The 23,442-nt window shown below is 32.8% G+C and overlaps 1 protein-coding gene and 1 long non-coding RNA gene across 14 annotated transcripts in view; one reads left to right on the forward strand and one right to left on the reverse strand.

The window, feature by feature from the left end:
• Window positions 1-23,442, reverse strand: part of LOC108393041 (uncharacterized) — a 165,292-nt gene that overhangs the window by 129,289 nt on the left and 12,561 nt on the right. The gene's annotated exons all lie outside the window — the stretch shown is intronic.
• Window positions 1-23,442, forward strand: part of ADGRL2 (adhesion G protein-coupled receptor L2) — a 261,756-nt gene that overhangs the window by 48,480 nt on the left and 189,834 nt on the right. For all 13 annotated transcript variants that reach the window (XM_073234184.1, XM_073234182.1, XM_073234180.1 and 10 more), the window contains one exon: window positions 7,574-7,615. The gene's annotated coding sequence lies outside the window, so the exon portion shown is untranslated. The remainder of the gene's footprint in view (window positions 1-7,573; window positions 7,616-23,442) is intronic.

A 23,442-nucleotide genomic window follows, 5' to 3' on the forward strand; every position in this document is an offset into this window, starting at 1 on the left:
GGAGGGCAGGTAACATTTTATATTTACTTTCATTGCTATAATATAACTATTTTCAAACAATATGTCAACTAGTAGATTATTATGTTCCCTCCCTGCATAAACTTGAAGCGAATTCTAGGAGCAGCCATTCCGGCAGTGCATGAGGAGGAGAATCCTAGTACGCAGTACAGATTCACTACATCTATTCGATGTTGTCTGAGTGCAACAGACACGGCCAAAATTAGAACAGCAAGTAAATGTGTGGAATAGGGGTTGAATGTGCTGTCAAGGATGGATCAAATTAAAAATACATGGCTGTACTTGGGAACATAGAGTAATTTTCTTTAAAACAAAATACAAAGTTGCATAATTTCAGAAATTATGACACTGTAATATCAAACTTGTCTATTTGAAATTTAAATATTCAAAATTTGGATTAGAATATTAATCTCATGTAGTGGAATAAGATGAAATATTCTTGTATTTGATTGCTAGTTTACTTGGTCAATCAAATAATAATTTGATTTTTATCATATCTGGCACTTACAATATCTGAAAGACTATCATTATTATTCCAGTTACTAGAAGGGACCTAGGGATTGACTATCTTTCTCTAATGGTAATAGCAATTTAAAGAAGACTATCTTTTGAATAGACCTTTCCTATTTTGGGGGATACTCTTCACTCTTCTGTGGGATTGAGGTGTGGTATGAGGGATCTAGAGTGTGACTGGAGGGGTGAGGAGTATGGGAGCCCTAGGTTATCTGAGATTAGCTGGTTTTTCATCAAAAAGATTTTGTTCCATGTCTAGCAGCCACCAGGAGTTAGGCATTGTAGTGGGCCAATAAAAGCCAGGAATTAACAGTAAGTTTTATTGGGACTCGTAGACTCTTCCTTAATTTGTGAAAAAATCAACTTTTCACAAACATGATTTGAAAAAACTTAACTGTGTTCATTTAAGAGAACACTCAGAATTCCATGTTACTAAGGACAACTTAGGCTAAGATCAGTAACATAATACAGTGGTCCAAAATACAGTTCTCCTGCTCTATAGCTGTGGTAACTAAGACAAATTATTTATTATCTTTTTGCCTCATTTTCCTTGTATGTAAAATGAGGGTAATGATAATAACAAAATCATAGGATTATTATGAGTATTAAAAGAGACAGCAAATACAAATTGCTTAAGGTAGTACCTAGGACTTAGGAAACACTCATTAATACCTAAATATTATTATAATTATTTGAGATCAAGGAACAAAGACAAGGAGTATCACTCAAAAACAGAAACTAAACTAAGAAATCAGTGAATTCTTGGAACACATTTTGACTTATCATTCTCTGAAAAAATATATTTCTTGGTATATTGCTAACACCATATTACAGCATGCAAGTACTTTTTAAAAAATCTGTATAAGTAGAGATAATAATAGCAGCATTCCTCTCAGCATTATTACAAGGATTTAATTATAAAACTTAGCAATTTGCCTGGCACTACTAATAAGTACTCAAAAAACACTAGTTGTACTACTATTGCTAGTTATTATTATTATTACTTTATGATATAATAAGATCAGAGCTTGAAAGACACATGTGAGGGTATAATTATAATGTTATGGTATGATAAGAACAGAAGAGCTAACATTTCAAGTCTTTTTAAGAATGAATACAGCTTTCCCAGATGGAGAGGAGAAGAGCATCATGGATTCCCTATGTGTTTTACCTGAACTTGACTTGTTTTCAAGTAGTCAGTGGGCCTACAATTATTCTACTGAGAAAGTGCTTTTGAACTGACCATGTCCACACAAACTAATCAATCAATGGGTAATTGAGCACCAAATCTGTGAAATACACAGATAAAGTGTAAGAGAGCATCCCAGCTGGTTTTCCTACATTCACATTCTCTCATCTTTAGCATACTTTACATGAGGTTGATATTAATCTTACTAAATGTAGTTTTAATCATGCCATAACTGCCAGAGAACACAGAGCAGTTCTCAAATGCCTGCTCTGTCAAGCCCAGATGACTATGTCCAGTTTTAGGGAACATTTATAGTCTTGCAAATCAGGGCATAGTACCAGCACTAACCTTACTTGGGAACTTGTTAGAAATAGATACTCTCACACCTTAATCCAGACCTACAAAATTAGAGTCTGCAGTTTTAAAGATCCCCAGGAATGCAAACTGAAGTTTGAGAAACAGTGCTTTATGCTACCTATTAATCTAAACCAAAGTCAAAACCCATAACACAATCCATGGTCCCATCAAGAAAAATTAAATCCTTTCATTAATATCTCTGCATCCAAAGCAATCTCTTTGCTTCTTTTTAACACCACTGGAAGCACCTTACCTCCTTCCCATCTACTATCTAAGTTCTAAATCTCATGCATTCTTGAAGTCCTACTGAAAAAAGCATGTGTCATCCATCAAACTAAGACTATATTTAATAAAGCTACATGATTTATTTTTTTATTGCTAAAACAACTTAGATGAAGGAAGTAATGTTATTGAAATATATTAAAACCTTTTGTGGCAGGACTCAATTAAACATTTTAACTGACAGAGACAAGACAGAGATAGTGTGCTTTGTTTATGTTAATTTTATAATCCTACAGATGATAGTAAGTTTTATTGCCAGCAATATGTCTCACTTCATTCATTCAATAAATACCAGTATTTTAAAATAACTCCTATTTGTCCTTTTCTGACTCCTTAAGTTTTAACCATGGTATGCACTGAGTAAATAAATACTTGTTGATTGAAGACAGTCTTTGATCTCACGTTGGGGACTAGGTTTACACACATGGAACCACCATTGCCCAAATGCAGCCCTTTCCTCCTACAGCTCTTCATGACCTAAGGAAATATTAATGAATTTGCAATGACAGTTTGGTTTACTAGCAGTGTCTTTTGGATCAGAAACTTCCTCCAGGGTGCCACGGACGTTTCTGTTTATCTGTAACTAATGTTTGTGTTCACCAGAGAGTGTGCTGGAGCACAGCCAACCAAATGGAACTGGCTAGTTAAAGCTTTTGTCGGTGAGCATTTTGGAAACAAATTTCAAGAACATTTGCCAGCAAAACATCAGCAGGTGGAATTTAAACAAGATAAACTAATGTAAATGTTTGATTTGAAGAGGCCTGGAGGCACAAGGGAGATAACATATATAATGAAGTTCACAATATCCCATATTCTTTGAGAGTAAAAACTAAAGTTAGCTTTCCTTGTTGCTGCAAAGACACTTATCAACTCTTTAGGTAGAAATACGTGCTTCTGGTAGACGGCCATTCTTCAGAAGATCTCATGCTCTAAGCAATAGCACTGGAGTACATTAAGGTTAGATATTTATGTAAGACTTTTTGTGAGCCCCTTGGTTTCTTCAATGTGATTTGAGAGTGGAATCACACAAGGAAACAGAATCAAACTAAGTAAAATACTATTTCCAACTAACACAAACTAGAACTCTACAGGATCTAGTGTTTCACAAAAAGTACACATTACTTCGACTCCAGAATCAGCAATTTCCTTGGTTACAAATTTCCTGTATCTTATTCAGCAATCATCCTGAAGATGAGCATTCCCATGTGATGTGCAATTTTCTCTTCAACTTTTAATTTCTCTGGGTACTAAAGAAAGCTCTGGACCCTTAATTAAGCAATTATTTTTTTCTTAAGTGAATATAGAGTTTGAGGATAGTGCCAAAATCTTCCTTGCATCCAGAGAACAAGTCTAACCTACTCCGCAGTGTACACATTGTCTGGCAGCATCCCAGCTTTAGGTAGAAGAGCCTACACAAGACTGAAACAGAAATTCTTCACCTCTAGTCATTCCCTGGCATCTGCTGAGGTTCTTGAAAGAAGGCCAGTTAGGACCGATTTACATGTCTCCTTGGAGGTTTTAGGCAACTCTTCACTAAGAACTCGTTTGTTTTTCTCATTTAGACCTTTTCTCCAGATAGAATTTGCGAACTAACTGCTGAGTATGCTGTTTGCAGATCACTGCTAGGTTTCCATACTGACATAACACACCAACTGCTACTTGAAAAATTCATTAAGCAGTGGCTAGTCTCAACTTCCAGATTAAATTTGTGAAGTGATTCTACCACATTCTCTACAATGTTGTCCCGGAATTCATTCCACAGAAAATAGAGTTCCTATGCAAATGGTTCAAAGAATATGTCTAGACAAGGAACTTGCTGCTTCATAGCTTCTGGCATTTTTTTTTTTTTGAGCAATTCTAATTGTTTAAAGTTTTTCTTTATATAGAGCTAGACTCCTCTGGAACTTCTAACATTTGTCTTAGTTTTCTAAGACACTCACTGTTTCCTTTATGTAAGAAGTCATTCAAATATCTGAAGACAGTTTCCATGCTTCCCCTCCTGTATGAATTTCTCTTCTTAAACTTCTCCTATTCCTTCAACTACTCCTCAGGTTATATGGCTTCCAAACTTCATCATTAATGAAAAGTTGGCTTTTCAATAATTACATTTTTAACATAATCTGCTAAAAATCAGCTCTATTAAAGTTAAAATATATGACCTATATTTTAAATAATCTTTTAAAAAATGGTTAAGTTTTCATTGAATGCTGTATTTAGTAGTCTGTAATATGTAAGATGCAATCTAGAAATTGTCATTAAAATGTCATATTGGTAGACTCAGTTTCAGAAAGTATCTTTTTGGTTGCCTCCATTGATGAAACTTTTACTAGACACTACTAAGTAGTGATTGAAATATCAGGCTGAAATATTATTGTCAGCTACCTATGTAAAATTTCTCACCAGAGAAGTATCACTTCAAGATAAAATTTTTGCTATCTAAATACAAATTTCAGCAGCCTCTAAAATCGTTAGGAAGACATTAATTCACTTTGCTTCTTAATTACAGTTTAAAAATGTTTTATTGTAGACTACCAAATTAAAATAGTTACTATTTCAAAATTCCAAACATTTATGAAAGTTTAATAAGTTAACACTTTAAGTCAGATGTGAAGACAGTCTGAATATTCCTTATATGCCCACAAAAGTTTCTTTAGTCTTTTGTAAAATGCTCAAGTGTTGTTTTGTTCAACAATGTAGATGGTTAATATTCACGCAAGTGACGTCAACAATTGAATGCATTGTTTTTCCTTCTCATTAAAATTGCTATATTACTGAAGCTTGACCAAAGTTTCTTCATGCTTAGCCCTCCGTTTAAGTCTGATACACTCTACGGTTTTTCTTTTATATCAAGGTTTGCTTTGTCTTCCTTTATTTTCCTTCCTTCTCTTACCTGCTTTCAAGAAATAGAAAAAGGCTCTTTGATGTGCCAATTCAAAGTATATTCAGATAAAAGGTAAATAATTCAATAGGCTTTTTGAGGAAGATCGACATTTGAATGTTGGAGGTTGTTTCCTTTACTCATCAGCTCTTCTATTGAGGTCAGGTAACCCATGGTGGTGACTTGCTGGAGTGAGTTTCAAATGGATAAGAAAAATAAATAAATAAAATATATAGTATGTATATACTTACCAAATGTATATCCTTATCAAATCTTACACTTGTCCAATAGTTACAAGCCTCTCTGAAAATATTTGTATGTGTGGGTGAAGGGAAGTTGCCCATAAAATTGTAGAAAGCATTATCAGATTCATCAGGGCTTGGTTGTAAATTTGACTACACAGTTTGGGATCATAGAGAAATGAGAAGGAAATATCTGATTAAAGTGTGCATTGCTGCTGAGGAAACTGAATGTTGCCATAGCAATTGAGATGAAATGTGTAAGAAGTAAGATAATTAAATCTAAACCCTTTAGTAGTTTTGACAGTCAATGCACTGCCAATAGGAAAAGTTATCTACAGTATAAGATAAAACACATTCCTCATGGAAAGTCTCCTTACTAGTATTTTGTTGTTCCCTTTCTAAATACATTGCTTTAGGTGTCTAATTTGAATATTCTCTTTAAATAATCAAATACAATTTTGACCTTGGTCTGCTGCTGCCTAGAATTTCTGCTGGTTTATTGTATTTATGGGAGCAGACATCTATAAAAAAATATCAATTTTTTTCCCTCTAGTTCTTAAAAAAGTATGATAAAACCAAAGCTGTCATATCTGAGCTTGGAATTCAGTAATATTTAGAACGTGCTGCCCTCTTCAGGAGCTGGTGCTAAAAAAATACTTTTTTTTGGCAGTTTAGAAATTATAAATATGAGTTATAATATCAAAAGTTTATTAATAATCCTTTTAAGATAAGCACTACATAAAATATTTCTAAGTTACTGATTTTCCCATTAAAATATTTCATTAAAAAATCAATATACAAAATTTTGCAATAAATTATTCTTTTTTATTAAATATGAAAATTAACTTCCTTAAAAGAACTATGCTCATAGGAGACTTTCTAAATCATACAGGATTTCAAACTCCCATATTTAGCACCCAAATATTTCTTTAAAAGTAAAAATATCTATATATAAAAAATATATTCTCTATGTGAAAATCTAAGTAGGATAACTCTTCAAATCTTAATCATATTCTCTACCAAAAGTCAGTAATGTTGTGAACATCAACACTTGTCATTTGAAATCTTAGCTAGTTTTCATTTACGGAAACATTCTTTCTTGGAAATAATGATTTAAAGTTACATTAACACATCATAATTTTTATTCAAAGTTACTTCATCTAAAAATGATATTGAAGGGTCTGAAATGTCATTTTCCAAAAATTCAAACAAATCCCTTTTTTGTGTATGTTATCTATTAAAATTTCTTCAGCCATCATCTAGTCTTGGCAGAAAGAGATGAACTCAGTGTGTTTTTCTCTAAATTGTTTATGATGCTTAAACATAAATGAGCAGAAATTCACCAATACTTAATAACATTAATTATCAGGGTATGAGAAAAGCATGTTTTCTGATATTACATCTTTATATTAGAACTATTGACACTAAGAAAGTTCATTTTGTTCTAATTATTAAATGTGAAAGACAATGTTAAATTTTAAAAACACAAATTCAAGAACAAATACATTTTAAAAATACAATTTTGTTCTAATTACCATGTGATACAATTAAAACCTTGCCTTTAATCAACAGAAAACATTAAGAAAATGCATAGTTCTTTATTCATTTACTTAGTGTGGACAAGTAGGTGCTTGGACTTCTAATTTTGTTTCTCAGCTCTTACATCAATCAGATTTTCAGTTCAAGATTCCACAGAAATTTTATCTACATATAAATAGATGTAATGGTAAGAAAGTAGAATGTGCCTCAATTTTATTTTAAAGAGTTTTAGGTATAGCTGTCCCATCTATATCAATGAAAAATTCAACTGAGATAAGGGAGAAAATGAAAATATTGACAATATTCTCTTAATCTTGTAATATTTGTTGGGGAAAAGTAAAATGCTTACTCCTGATTTAGAAAGTACTTATCACAACAATTGCTTAATCCTGAAGTATCTCTGTAATACATGTTCAAGAATTCTTAGAACACTGATTTGTGTTTTCTGCAATAGTTTTACTTCATTTTTGCTTTATTGCTGATGCATTACATTTGGCAGTTAAGATCCCTGTGGATGGAAGTATAATAAATGATAATATTCTCTTTGCTTTCCAGGGAATTTGTGGCACAATGATAAATTCCATCTTTCCCAAAATGGTAAGTAAAGAGCTCTTTCTGTATTTGATAGCACTGAGTACAAACAAGAAAAAGTGAGTTGTTATAATAAATGTGGAGTATCATACACTAAATATAATGAATGATCTGATAATTATAAGGGTAGCTTATACTCTTGAAAAAAATGGATGCTGTATTCAAATTTTATAAACATTCCAAAATTCTCAACAAATACGCTACAGCATCTTCAGAAGGTATACAAAGTTTTTGCTTTCTCTGTTTTATTGCATTTGAACATAGTGTAGTCAACATTTTGATTTCTGGAGTAATTTATTTAAAAATATACACAGGTGTAGGAAGGAGTAAATGTGGTTACATTCTATGAGCAGAAAGAAAAAGCATATCTGTAATACATATTGAGAGAGTATAAGAGTCCTTTGGAATTTTTACTGTTACATAAAAACTGATTGTAATTTATGTTTGACCAGGGCTTTGCAGCACCTGTGAATTTAAAAATGTTTGTTTTCTAAGGGCATATATCATAACTTCTCCTAGGCAAGCTAGGAACTATATGGTTTTGTTTAAACACATAGTTTTGTTGTCTTTATGTTTTTGTAACATAAAGATAATGTTTGGTTTTAGTCTTAATCATAACTTCTTTATAATTCAAATAACAATAAAAATTAATCTTCTTGAAAGGGAAAAGTCTATGTAAATTGATATTTCTCAGTAAGTTATTACCATCTCCTGTAAAGTTCTTTTTTTTTTCCCTAAGGGATTTTTGGGTATTCCCTGTAAAAAGAAGGAATTTCTTACTGTAGAAAATAAAACAAAATCACTGAAATAAACCAATCATTAAAAAGTACTGTTAAGTGAAGCAGGGCACAAAAAACATACATAATGTGTTGTGTGCTTGTGCATCGAGGGAAGAGGATTATAGATCATGTTGTAGGTTTAGAAAAGAGAGGCACAAAAGGCACACAAAACAGTGGAAATAGGGTAGTTTAATATTGTTCATTTCTTCTTTTTTATTCTCCTATAATAAATGTGTATTATTCTTATAATCAGAACAAAAGCATTATTTGAATAGGCTATTCAAGACATATTATTTATTATTACTGAAATGCATATATATAAAACTGAGAAACAATATTTGTGTCAGTTGTATAATCAAAATGATCTGCAATTAAAAAAAATTCCACCTAATCTCAAGAACATTAAAAAATATAAATTGAAGATTATTTTGGTAAAAAAGTAACAATGAAGGTTCTAAAATGAGGTTAAAGCTTTTACTTTTATCAACTTTACTCCAATATAAAAGTACTCCTAGAGCTCAGGCATATGTGTGAAAAAAAATTAACATTTTAAAATTGAAATAATAAGATCTGCAGATTCACAATGGTTTTTAGTTTGTAAGAATTTGGCATTATATGAACCTTTCTCAGAAGAAGAAAATGTCTAGGAAAAGGCTAAAACATTAATGTAAAACTTTAAAAATAAGCTCACACTTCAAAGTCTGATCAAACTACTCAGTGACAACAGAAAATTTTGATCTAAAATGTGTGTAATTTATCTATCTATAACCAATTATCTTTGTTGCAATTTTAATGTGCAGAATTATTTAGGGTCCAAGATTAAAAGAAATAAAGTATATAATAGACAACTAGGCAAATGTAATGAAATGTTAGCACACGAGTTGCTTTCAACCTAAAGTAATGTTAATAAATCATTTACTAATAGTAAACATAATAAATAATGTAACTGATAGGATATTTTTGAAATTAAAGATTTCTTCTCAAGAGCAGTTTATTATAGGATAGCATCTTAGCATAAAAGTATAAATTGTAGAACTCTCTTGTCCCCTCCTAGCATGAGCCAGGAGATCTGTCTTTTCACTTTATCTCTAAATAAAAGCCTGTACCTTGCTCTCCTAAAAAAAAAAAAAAAAAAAAGTATAAATTGTAGTTATATCTCATGTGTCCACTAACTTTATCTGTAAATAAGCCAGTAGTTTTAGAAGAAATTTAGGGAAGCAAAAAAGGTAAACCGGTAAGCATCTAATTCTGTTCATACAATGGTGAGATTTGGAGTTAGAATGAACAAATTGTTGACGATTAAAAGGGTAAATTTCATTATTTGCAAAATTCTCTTATACTGAAAGTCTCATCTAAATTATATTTTGGAAATAAAGTCATACATTGTGTATTTTGAAAATATTCTTTCCATATTATTTTTAAATGAATTTTTTGAAAGTAATTTCTAAAAATTTTAACCTGAATTTCCTCACTTTACTTTAATGAGGCAATATTGTGAATAGTATCAGAAAAAATCTAGTATCAGCCTTCTCTAAAGAGTGGGAAGCCAAATTCGCACCTATTTATATATGGAAATACATATTCCTAATAGGTTTAAGTTTATGCTGCCAGGAAGCAAATCAGATTTAATGGGATCAAAATTTTAAATTCATAATTTTCTTTTTTGCATGTTCTCTGTAACATCTTTAGTACAAGTAACATATCACGACATTTTAGAAATGAAATAAACAAACTTAACCTTTTACCCATAACCAAGGTCAGATTCAATGTAACAGATTATTGGATAAATAAAACATCTGCTCATTCCAACTACTTCTTTTTGATTTGTAACTGTGCAAAATCAACCAAGCAGGCAGCTGAAGTTCTGAATTACTACATGAACTGTAACTGAAGTGTAAATATATATTTTACCTGTATTTAATAAAACTGCGCTTTAAAAGATAGTAAATCTTCAGCATTATCAAGTTTTCCTGATAGACTACAAGTAAATAAAAATAAATAAATAAAGCCACCTGATTTCAAGAAAAAGAAATGCCAACTATTTAAATAAAGCAAAGTTCTTAATGTAATTAATCTATACCTCTACAAAAAAGATTTTCCCTCTCATTTCCAATTGTAGCTATACTTAGTAAATAAAGATTAAATGCATATTTCTGTTAATAGTCACAGCATCCAGTCTTTAATCTATAATAAAATATATTTTATTTTTGAGAACATTAATAAAAAGTTGTTACCTGATATATTAATGATAAAAATTACATATTGAAGTTAACTATATAGTAATTTTGCCATTTATCTTTTAAAATTCCACAATAGTTTCCAACATATTGAATGTCAATTTTAGGTCAGATGATAGTAATATTAAAGTATTGTTAATTGGCCAACAGGTTTCTTATTTTTAAGTTTATGAAAAAAGCAAAGATAAAACAGTACTCTCCTTTTCCTACAACTAAAATTGCATGCAATTATTCTTGTAGATTATAGATCTCTTTAGGGATTTCCAGTTTCATACAACTTCTTGGTTCATTTCACAGGAATAATATTCATCTTAATTAGCAAAAAACAATTGATGGGCTTTTTACAAGAGACAGTTCACTCCTGCACTGATTACTGATACTAGATTACCTTGTTTAAAAAAAAAGCCCCACTTTTAAAGCAGTTAGTTGAATATGCTGTTAGTAGCCATTGTCTTTGAATACAGGGTGTCTTTCTTGATGAGTGGTTAATCCATTTGCTTTAAGCTCTGAACTTCCGAAGCAATATACTAAATTGGCTTCTGAAATGATTTACTGCCATTATATATCAGTTCAGATATACAAATCAAAATTATTAAATAAATAAAAAGACATTTCTGGTGTGTTGTGAATTGTTATACATAGTTTATAAGGTTAAATACTTCCTTTTCTTGAAAAAATTAATATTTAATATCTAAAAAATACAATTTCTAATGCATATATGAGGAATAAATAATGAATACATGTGCCCCCTCTTGACCTGTTAAGGTCTCTGTGTACCCTTTTGCAATTCTTTAAGCCTTTTCTTCAGAGCTAAAGATTATCCCAAATTTTCTCTATCCCTTCCTTTTCCTTGTAATTTTACCTCATGTATTTACCTCATCCCTAAACATATTATTGTTTGGTTGACATGTTTGCCATATTATGTAAATAAAAATTCATGTATTTTTCTGTGACATTTCCATTCATCATTAAGTGTTTGAATTTCAACCATTTAAATAGCACATAAGTATAATTCATTAGTTTATACTGCTGTATAGTATTCCATTACATGCTATAATTTATGGTCTTCTTTATAGATATTTGGGTTGTTTCCAATTTGTTTTTGATTTTATGATTGTACATAGTGCTGCTATAAACATTCTTTAACATGTATAAATGGATATGTACAAAAATAAGTACAATTTTAAAAACAGAAATTATAGTCTTGTACTTTCTGCACTGATCTTCAAAGCTCCTTTTCATGAATCAAGTTTCCATATCTTTATGATCTAATTTTTAGTTCTCTTTAGTTTAATTCTATTGGTTAATTTGTCTATCCCTTCACTAATATTACACTGCTAACTTTAAAAATCTGTTAAGTTCTTTTATTTGTTCTTCTTTAAGGGTATCTTGGCCCTTTTCTATATGGAAAAAACTTGTTACTGTGCCCTTCTACGGACACACAAACTTGGTTGAAATTTTTTGGCATCTACAGATGAATTTGAATGGAATTGATGCCTGTATTATAATTTTTAGTGTTCCATTACAATCCAAGAATATGGTTTACTTTTATGTTTGTTTAGATTTTCTATAATGTTTTTCAAAAATATTTTTGTTTCTTCCATAAATGTGTTACTCTCCCAATATTTTTTATAAGATATTTAAAAATTATCTCTCTTTAATAACTTCTTTTTTAAAGTTATAGTTTCTCATGTTTGTTTCTGGCACATAGAAGTACAAAAAATTTTTGTATTTTTTATCCAGCAAACCTTCTAAATTAATTCTCATAATTTCTTCTTATTAACTCATAATTTATCTGTATTTTATCTTGGATTTCATATAGAAACAGTATCTTATGTGTATAAGGCTAGTTTTTCTTCCTTTCCTATTTTATATTTTCATTTCTTTTTTCTTTTGTACTCCACCAACTAGACCTGTAATCCAGTATTTTATAGAATGGTAATAATAGGCAATTTTGTTTTTTTTCCTGATTTTTAAAAGAAAATACTTTGAACATTTCACCAAAGTTGTAGGGATTTTTTTGTAGATATCTTTATCAACTTAAGAAATTTTCCTTTTTCTTTTTAGTTTGCTTTGATTATCTTTTATGGACATTGAATTTTATCAAATGTTTTTTCTACATTAATTTGAAGGAAAACATGATTTTTCTTAAGAAGGACTGCTGAACACTGAAGTATCTCTTACACTGAGAACATTACTGAATGGGACATGAATTTCACTTTTCATGTCCTTGCTGACACAGGAAAAATTACAAGACCCAGGGCTTAATGCTAAGATACAAAGTGGACATATCCTCCTCATTAACCTGATCTACAGATAAATCCATCCCATAGAGGACTGCAAGAAAAGTTTTAAATCTTAAATGTATAACTAAAGAGAAAAATATCCTTTGAAAATTCATAATCATAAATCAACCTTACTGTGTTTCCAGTAGGAATTCACACAATCTCAGAGGTCTAAAGACTCAAAGTAAGAATTTAGTTTAAAATGGTCCCTAGCTGTGCCTCCTGTGCCTTGCAGCAACAAAGGAAAATCCCCATTGGAGAACCCAATTTTACTGCATCCCTCTAAGAATTTTAACACATAAAATTCCAGGAGTGTAAGCCCACAATCAGAATTCACATACAGAATGCAAAAAAAAAAATCAGGTGAAAAAAGACAAAAAGACCGGTCTACAAAGAAATCAAATATTAGAATTTTCATTTCCATTATTTTTTCTTTCTTTATTCCTTATTGCACATAAAACTATATTCAAAAATATTTTCTCTTTTTAGCATTTAATTCCCTCATAAATACCAAGTGAACCTTTCTTTGGTATAAAGTTAGAAATGGATAATGTAGTCAGGTTTAAACTGCAAGCTAAACCTAGTTACACTTTGCTTTGCTGAAGCTTATTTGAGTTGTTTTTGTAACTTGCAAATACAGTTGCTGGTCCTGGTAACTACACTTATATAAAGAAAATAAAGAAAATTACATTCGGAGATGGTTTCTCTGCATGCTGATAATCATAGAAGGTAATGGGTGAATAATACCTTTAATACCTTTTCTACCACAAGGGAAGGGAATTGAGAAGAGTTCCTGGGTGAGCTCTTTTAAAGCCCTAACCTGACCAGAATGTACCTCTTCCCTCTGATTTGTCCCAGTCAGGTCAAAGTAATAAAGATTACCTAAAATCATTACTTATGATAACGTTTAAGAACACTAATATTTTGATAATTAAATTTCTCCTATCTAGAGCAATTTCACCAAGAAGCCCTTCTTGGATATATTATATTTCAGTTACTTTCTACTGAGATTTTACACAGACTGAATGGAAGAGGAAGGACCTGAAATTTAAGGGAAGATTGTACAATTATTATTGAGCATTTTACACTATGTTAAGGAGCTAGCTGGTCCATTTTAATTTACTTTCTAGTTTTGTGTTATGTGCTGAATTGTGTCCCCCCTAAATTCATGTGTTTAAGTCTAAACCCTCAGTACCTCAGAATATGACTGCTTTTGCAGACAGTCTTTAAAGAGTTACTAAGGGTAAGTGAGGTCACTGGCATAAACCCTAATTCAATATGACTGGTGTCCTTATAAGAAGAGATTAGGACACACACACAGAGGAAGACTATGTGAAGATATAGATAGAAGATACCAATACAAACCAAGGAGAGTCCTCAGAGGAAACCCTCTCTGTCAAACATACCCATAACGTGTCTCAAATATCTGCTCTGCTCTTTGTTTCCACTATTATTGCCTTATCTTAGGCTTTGCTTTTCTTACTTGAAATATTCCAATAATCTTCAGCTTCTCATCATTCTAATTCAAGCATTTATAGTAAGCAAACCCACCAGATTGTGAATTTGTTGAGAATGAGGTTGGCTCTCTAGTCTTTTCTTATCCCCAGTATGAAGTTAATGCTTTAAACCTGGCTGTGCATCAGAATTTTGGGTGGCATTTTTAAATTACAGATATTCTGGCCCCAGACTATGTCTACTGAGTCAGAATCTAGTCATGTGAAATAGAAATTGGTATTTTTAGTATGTGCCTATGTTGATCTATGAATAATGGACATCTGTTATTTCTGTTTGCCCATGTTGGCTTCCCCAAAACTTCTTACCTTTGCCTTTTATTCTGTTCCTTTTATTCTGTGCCTTCCATTACCCAGTATTGTTTTAGTAATAAGCCTAATTTCACTTTTTTTGAAGTAAAATGGTGAATCTTTATGTTAACAATATATTTCAAGAATACTCATTGAAGGTTTACATCTATTGTAGGTTATGATATGTCCTCCTGAGAAGCTACAAAAAAGTCAAAAAGATACTTTAATAGGATACATAATAGTAAAAATGAATGAACACTATGCAGTTTGTTCACTGTAAAACTGATAAGCAGGTTCCAGCACTAGGATGTCCCCTTCACTACTTCCTTCACTAAGAGAAAGAACTGGCAGAAACATCTACTTCTCTTGGAGTTATTTTGTACCCTGGACCTATTCACATTGAAACATGTTTTTTTTTTTTATGGTAGGACCACAAGTGAAAGTGGGTCTAGAGTTCACCTTGGAAAAAGAGGAAATAAGGTTTCAAATTCTAATAAGGTCCTCGATTTATGTACTTACCATCCAGCAAAAATTCACAACTTTATACACCGAAAAGAAAAATCATCCTGCTTTTCTTACTTTAAATAAAAAAGAACTTCAAGGTGAAGCAGTGGGTCTTTGTATCTACTCATAGATAGGAAACATGCCTCTATAAAAGAACAAATAATGGCAATCTTTAGAGATAAATTCTGCTGTTATCTATACTTGAAATCAAAGGCAGTTCTCCAACCATAGTTAGATAACAAAAGAGAAACTTGCTGAACATATCTGCCAAACTGATTAATTCAATAAATATTCGTTATTATATCAAGCATTATACAATTATAAGAAGATCAAAACAGACATGATTACTGATTTTCGGGAGATTTCAGCTTAGTTAATAGATGTCCTGGTTTAAAAAAAAAAGTGGGATGCCTATAGGAGTCTGAAATGGAGGCAGAGAGGTAAAGCATGTGAGGACATCATGCCCAAGTGACATTCCCTGGAGGGACCACTTATATGTATTCCGGGCTCAGATGTCAACAGCCAGAGTACCTGGGAACTTGCACAAACAAATGAGCATGATGTCTATCGGTATAGTCTTTGCTATCTGGGCATACCTTGTAAAAAGGCTAGTACAAAAACTAAGTATAATCTGTGATCTACTTTTTCTGTTCTAAATATATACATTCATGTATTCATTACACAAATACTTTATTAAAAGTACGTATAAAGTGAGGCCTCTTTAGCAGACTGCAAGGCTTTAGTATGAAGTGGTATATTAACCAACTACCTAGTCCTTGGCTTATTTTTTCCTGGCTGTATTTCGAACATCATGGATGCTTCAGATTAGAATCTTGACCACACTGAATATGCAATTTTAGTGTTTCCAGACTTGGGTTAGCATCACCAGGAACAGGAAGATCACTATTTCTTCTAGCAATATATTGCATTTTTGAAAAATTCTGACTACAAACAACTCTGTTTTTAAACTGAAGTATGCCTCATTATATCTTGCTGTATCTTATTCAATTTCTTTGGGCCATTTGGAACAAAGCTAACCCCTCTTCCACAAAATATTATTTTTAATTCAAAAAATATAGGTGAGAGTTTTATGAAATTAGGATAGGCTTAGTAAAGGGGAATTGGAAAATTAAAAGAAGTAGATCAAAGAAGAAAATAGCCACATTCTCAATATCAAAGGCAATCACATTAAAAAGTTTGATATTCTACTTCCAGTCTTTTTACTAAAGATAGTTTTGATTGTTATTTTATATAATTTTATCATCATGTACATAAATATACACATATACATACATAATATAATTTAGTTTCTATTTGATGGTGAAATCTGTTAAAGAGGATCAGTGGCTGACATTGGAGAAAGACAGACTTGGGTTCAAAGTCAAGCATTATCACTTGCTAGCTTTTAGTTACTTAGCCATGTTATTTAATCTCTCTCAGCCTCAATTTTCTAATCTATAACTAGAACCCACTTCTTGGGGCTGTGACTAGCATTAATTAATGTAAACTGTTTTGCAGAGTGCCTAGCAAAGAGTAAGTGCTGGATAATTATTAAAATTATTATGATTATGGTACTTTAATAAAAAATTACTATTATTATATTTATACTATTCTTAAATAGCTATCAAATATAAAACTTTTCAGGCTAGAAGTTCCTCAGTTCATTCAACCTTTTCTCATGTAAGATGGTTTTAAATCCCCTTACCATTCAGGCTGTCTAAATACCAGAAATTGTGTAGTCTTTCCATTTGTGTCTTCCTTAAAATGTTGCTCTCGGAACTAAGCATGGTAATCTGAACAGTTCGAAATAGTTAGATTATGTCCTCCATTATTTTATGCACATTCAAAATGTATTAACACAGCTTAAATTATTACTCATCTCCTTCTTCTTCTTCTTCTCCTCCTCCTTGTTCTGCTTCTGGTATTATACCACTGATTCACTACCAAGTAAAGCTCCTCTTTTTCGTTGCTAAATCACATATCCCTTAAATCACATTAAGGCAGTTGGTGCTTTGGTCCCAAGGTAGGATCCCACAATTATTCCAACCAAATCATAAATTGTTAGATTTTGTCCAGGTTTTAGTTAAGAACATGTATATCCTGATCTTATAATCTAATGTATTTACTCACCTTCCTTATCTCATGTAACTGGTTTTTTGATATGTATGCCTCCTTATAGCTTTATCTTAGTCACTGATAAATATGTTCACATTAGACAAGGCCAAGGACAAAGACCTGTGCTATACCACTTGAAAAACCTTCTTCCAGGCTAACACAGATTCATTAAAATTGACACTGGGTGCAATCATGCAGACAGTTATGAAAATATGTAATAGTACTATCCCAAAACCTATATTCTCCATCTGGTCCACAAAGACACAAAGAAAGACCTTATTAAATTATTTGCTAGAATCTAGACATCTAATAGCTATTGCCCTGATATACGAGTGTACCAATTTTACAGAAAAGAATATCTAAGATTGGGCTTTATAGCTTATTCTTGTTAAAGTTATACTTTTCCTGATGACCATTTTTAAAAATGCTCAAAATATTGTATTTTATAAATACAATCTAGGTTATTCCTCCCCAAGCAACATCAGTTTCATGAATCTGAAATTTGCAAACTGTGCCATTTTTTTTAACATGAAGTATTCTCCTCTTATCCCCTTGTTGGGGAGGAAATTTTATCTCTGCTCTTCAAGGTTCTTCTCACTGGGCTAAGAATTAAATTGATGTGAGACAGATTAATAAGAGAAAATCAAATTGAATTTTGTACATACAGGAGCCCTACATATACAAGAGGTTCAAAGACAGAAAGGTAAAATGAGATGTATATGTCGTCTTAAGCTAAGGAATGGAATGGGTCCAGTGCCTGATTGCCTTCAGCTCAAAACAGTCCACATGACAAACTGGCACATTTTGGGGTGGACTTCTTTGGTCTTTACACCCTCCACACTATTTCTCAAAAGCAAACCCCATAATCTCATTTAGATATTGTGGTAATAATTGGTTGGACATGAAACTGTGAGTGTTTTGCTTCCAAGGAATGAAAGGAATGACAGCCAGAGACATATTGGCAGCTAGACCAGTCCTAGTATAGCACGCAGGTGAAGGGATGAGACTATGGCCTTAACTCTCTTGACTCATCCTAGTTTTACACTTCTGCAGTTGCACCCTCTGGAACAAATTCTTGAATTTGATAATATTGTATTCTTTACAGGGCAGCAAGGATGATTAAATGAAAGAACTCATATAAATACTTGGGTTATGACACCTGCTAGGTCCTTAATAAGTGTTATCTACATTATAATCCCTTTACCTATATCATCTTTCAATTTTTAGCCAATATATAATGCTCTTGACTTCATTTATTCAACAAATATTGAGCAGTAACTTGGTACACATAAGACTTTCAAGATACAGTACTAAACAAATTAAAGTCCCTGTATTCACAGAGTTTACATACTAATACAGGAGAAAGAAAATAGTTAAGTATGTAAAAATAATGGCAGTGCTAGAAAGAATGAAAAGTTTAAGAGTTTGGATGGCAGAATTATTTTAGAAAGACTGGTCAGAGTGCTCTCTGAAGAGGTGACATGCAAGCAGAGATATGAATGAACCAACAGGGAAGAAACACAAAGGACTAAACACATTGCTTTCTCTTTTTCATGAATGAATTTTATGTCTTTGACTTTAAAAAATAGGCCCATCCGTGTATTGAACTTCTTCCCCATTTCGTGCTAAGGAAATCATTTTTGGTTCTCTTCAGCATCCTTCACAAGCCCCAGCTCTTTTTGTGCTTTAGTCTTGCTGATGTTATTTTTATAGGTCTGTGCTACCTTCCTATATTTGTGCTCAATTATGTGTCCCCTTTTGCCATCTTTTTGCACATGCTGTTTTAAATTCAGAACCTGTCAGTAGGTCCCTGCACAGCACACTGGTTTCTTTAGTTTCTTCCCCATTTCCTTGCTCATTAGAATCGTTTGTGTTTGTATAGGCAGAACACTGCTTAAATCAAACTCTAAGAACACATGGCTGCTTTTCCCTAAGGTTCTCAATGATTTCCATTTTACCTACTGGTTTCTGTCAGAATTGGGTCCGGAATAGGAGTTCCCCTCACTGCTTACTCTGCCTTCTGGGAAATGAAATTATCAGCAAGGTTGGGCAAGAAACTGTGAGAGTTTTGCTTTCCAAGGAATGAAAGTTTCTGCAGATACTTGGAGGCTGGGATCCCTAACACGAATAGGTGTTGCTGCCCTGATAATTTTGTGGTCTGCATTACTAAAGCATCCCGCTGGCCAGGAAGTTTGTAGTGCAATCACACAGTGCTATCACTTCTCTGTCTGTTACTTTATATCCATCTAGATTTTTCTTCAGTGTTCTGCCACCTGCATGTTCTTGAATTTACATGTAGGCTCATAGCTTCTAACTAGCAAGGACTATTCACCTACCCTTTCAATTATAATTGGTCTAATTATAATTAAAATAGATTGTTAAAATTTAAATTGTTACATGACCAAATGCTCTGCCTTTGTAGGAAACCATAAAGTTCCCTACAGCTTAATATTAACAAGCAGCATGAAATTGAAGAAAGATTTAGAATCGTAGGGTTCTTTTCCTGACCAAGACATACACTACACTATCTTGTAAATTCATCGCATATCAGAAATGAAGGGACCTTAACTGAAGTCCGGGGTATCTGGACCCTATACTTTTACTGATGAGCAAATTGTGGGTCAACAGGGTTAGTGGACTTGTCCATGGTCTCATAGCTAGTTAGGGATAGGGACTGCAAGATAAATTTACTATTTCGTTTTAGGCCAGTAATTTTAACTCCACCAGATTACTTTGATAAATAATCCAGAGACTTACTTTCTCTTCTGTGAAATGCAAATAATAATACCTGTCCTTCCTACTTACAGAGTAGTTGTGAGAAGGGAAGGAGACAATAGGTACGTGATAACTGCGCTTATATAAGGTGGTATTATTATGATAATGATGTAATCTGTTGGGTTCTGAGGGCTTTTTTCCGTTCTTGTTTAAGTGATTTGCATTTTAAATTTAAATCTGTGATGGAATGTGCTTATTTAGTTAAAGATTTACATCAAATTGCAGGCTGCATCCCACAGAAGAGCAAACCTAAATTTTGGCATGCCTGGGACAAGGATGGTAATCTTAATTCTGTCACTCAGGGATGCATGACAATACATGCTCTTAATTTCTCTGATTTTAGTTTTCTCCTCTGGGAAAGGGCTAACCATTCCTATTTCTCACAGTTGTGAGAATTGATACAGAAAGGCTATAGGTGGTTGCTTGTGTTCTATTTATTATTTTTCTCAAATGTTTTCCTCCCTCAGACCAGGAGCTTCTTGATGGCAGACACTATTTATTTAATCTCGTATTCCTAGGGTCTGGCTCTCAGTAGCTACACAGTATGTTTGCTGAATAAATTATTTACCAAGGTGAACCAGAGTGGGTCTGAGGGTGGCAGCATTTTGTAAGTCAATGTTTTTCCAACTCTACTCTCAAGAGCACTACACTGAGTTTATGGAGGTACTTCAGGAGCTGCTCAAAGTAAAGAGGGTGTAACTAGGAGTGAACTCTTGGCCTTCATCTTACTTTAATCAGAGCAGGCATACTAGTTGCCTATTAGTATACTGGACTTCTACTTAAGACTGTTTTTAGAGAAAAATGTTTTCCAGTTGAAAGAAAGTTGAAACAAGATGCATAGGCCTGAGAGTCTCCAACACATCTAATAGTCCTTTTACCATTAGGCACCTTAGACAAATTAACTTTCCTTTGCTATGATTTCCTCACTTATAAAACTTACAGCATTTCAGGTTGATTATGGATGGGCAGGGAGATAGCACACACACCCCGACCATTTTCCATTGTATTAGCCAAGAATACCAAAAGGGATCCCACCTAGATCCAGGTGCCATCTGTGTCAGGAGCAGGTGCATGTCCACCCAGCAAACCTGGGTTTGGCTTTTCTCTTCCTCAGGTCCCTGGGGGCCACACAGCTCCACAGATTTTATTTCAGGCTTGAAACACACAACTTTTTAAACTCAAACTCACTTCTCTAAAAGAATTCATACTCATGGTCTAGGCACTTCCATGTAAGAAAATGCTTATGAACGTCGGGTTCTCCCAGTTCTAGACCCCAACTAACACAAACAAAAAGACTTCTAGGCAGGAGAGAGGGGAGAAGGCAGTTCAGGCCCTGAACAGTATCTTTCCCTTCAGCTACCAGTGTTCTGTTTCCCTGGAGGTTTATTTTGAAGATTAAATAAAGCAGGAGTAACACGGAAATATTTAGCAATGTGTAAATGGCTGGGCTTGGGCACCAACAGACCAGAACAGATGCTGGTCATAAACTACCAGCAAGCCTCCCAGTGCTTACCAGCTGAATGCCAGCCCTAAAATAAAGTAACATTAAAATGTTCTCATGATATCTGACACATAGATGGTGCTTGATTAATGTTCATTCCCTACCCTGCCCCCACCTTGAACAAAATCCAGTAAAAACAAAAATGGTAAATCCAAGAAGACATATCTTCAAATAACTAGAGAAATTAAGCATATCATTTTATTAGTACAATATATTTCTATTTCTAAAACCAAAATTCATTCTCTACAGTAAAATGGATATTCTTTAAAATTTAATTGTAAACCATTCCCTGAACTGGACCCCAGCTACTAAGTAGTAGTATATCTTAATTATACCCAGTAGAGCCATTGTCTCTCTCCTCTGAAGTTATCATTTCCCTGTTTAGAAGGGTTAATCCATTACACTTAGTTCGATTCTATCAGTTGCTTTAAGGCAATGTTTCCCAGGGGTTGGCAGTGGAAATGGGGGACATGCTACCAAAACCACCTGGGTCTTTATCCCCACTTTTCCAAGTCCTTCCAGAGATTTTGATGCCTTACTTCCTATTAAGAATCTGCCAGAATGAGCCATCGATAGTATGTATAGGATTCCCTAAGTAACTTAGTTTAGAAAAAAATTGAACTAGCCTTTGAGGAGGTTTTGCTTTTGTCAGAACAACAGAGGAAAGAAGAAAGGATAACTTTGTAACAAAGGCAAATTGGACTATATCAACTTCAGTAGTGGAGAAGACAGGGTGGAAGGATGGACCAGTAGTAGAGAAGGGATAGAAGGGTAATCAGGTCATTCATCATCATTCTCCCAGGTTCCATCATTAGGTGGTGCGTTTCCTGGACATTAGGAATCTTGGGCATTAGGAAACAGCCTGTCTTTTTATGTGGCTCTCAGAGAGACTAAAGCAACTCTGAGGTTAGCATGCATGTAGGCATACATTGCCCATATTGACTTTTCCAATTTTTTTTTAACTTTCCAATCTTTATTTTCTCTTTGCATCACCAGTCTTAGTTACTCTTGTTATTTTAGTTTTATTTGTTTGTAAATCTCCTTAAATTCTTTGGAATACAAAAGGTTATAAATTAATAAATAAAAAATCAGGTGCCTAATAGACAACTGTCTTCAACTGTGTTTAGCTATTTCAGAGTATCATAAATTAAACCAGATATTCTTCTAGTGTTTGGATTTAAAGAAAAATTAAGCACCTTTGAATCTAAAAGAATGAAAATTATAAGCTATAACATAATTACAACACTGGCATACATGTGACAAATTTTTATAGTCAATATAAAGGTATATAGTTCAAAATACACTTCTAAAATTCTTTGCTGTAATATAACCCAATATGTAACAGTGTTCGATATTATTCCACATTAGCTAGTAAAATTTTAGGCATTTACGTAGCGGCATTTGAAGAGTTGTCAGCTTTTTAGTAAAATATTTTATACTTTTTAATATGGACACAGACTAAGTTAATGGGCCAAATTAATTATCCAATTTTGTGAACCAAATATATCTTTTATTACAATTCAGCAGGAAAAGTGAAAAGGGAGAAAAGACAAAAATCTGAAAACTAGATACTATGATTATGAGAAGCTCAACTTTATTTTTGCCATTTAGAAGAGCCTTGCTTAGTAAAAAAACACAAACAACAAACAGAAACTTCTAATACAAAGGGTATCCAATCATATTACCAATATCAGTTTCTAAATTGCACAAAAAAATATTTTGCTTTTAAGTGGTGTCTCTCTCAACAATTGATAATTTTTCTAGTAAAATTTTAATTGTGAAACTGCTTAGATAATTCTTTAAGGAAATGGTAAGGAGGTGTATATGTGCTCTGA

The sequence above is a fragment of the Manis javanica genome, chromosome 4, assembly GCF_040802235.1.
Source record: "Manis javanica isolate MJ-LG chromosome 4, MJ_LKY, whole genome shotgun sequence".
Taxonomy (NCBI): domain Eukaryota; kingdom Metazoa; phylum Chordata; class Mammalia; order Pholidota; family Manidae; genus Manis; species Manis javanica.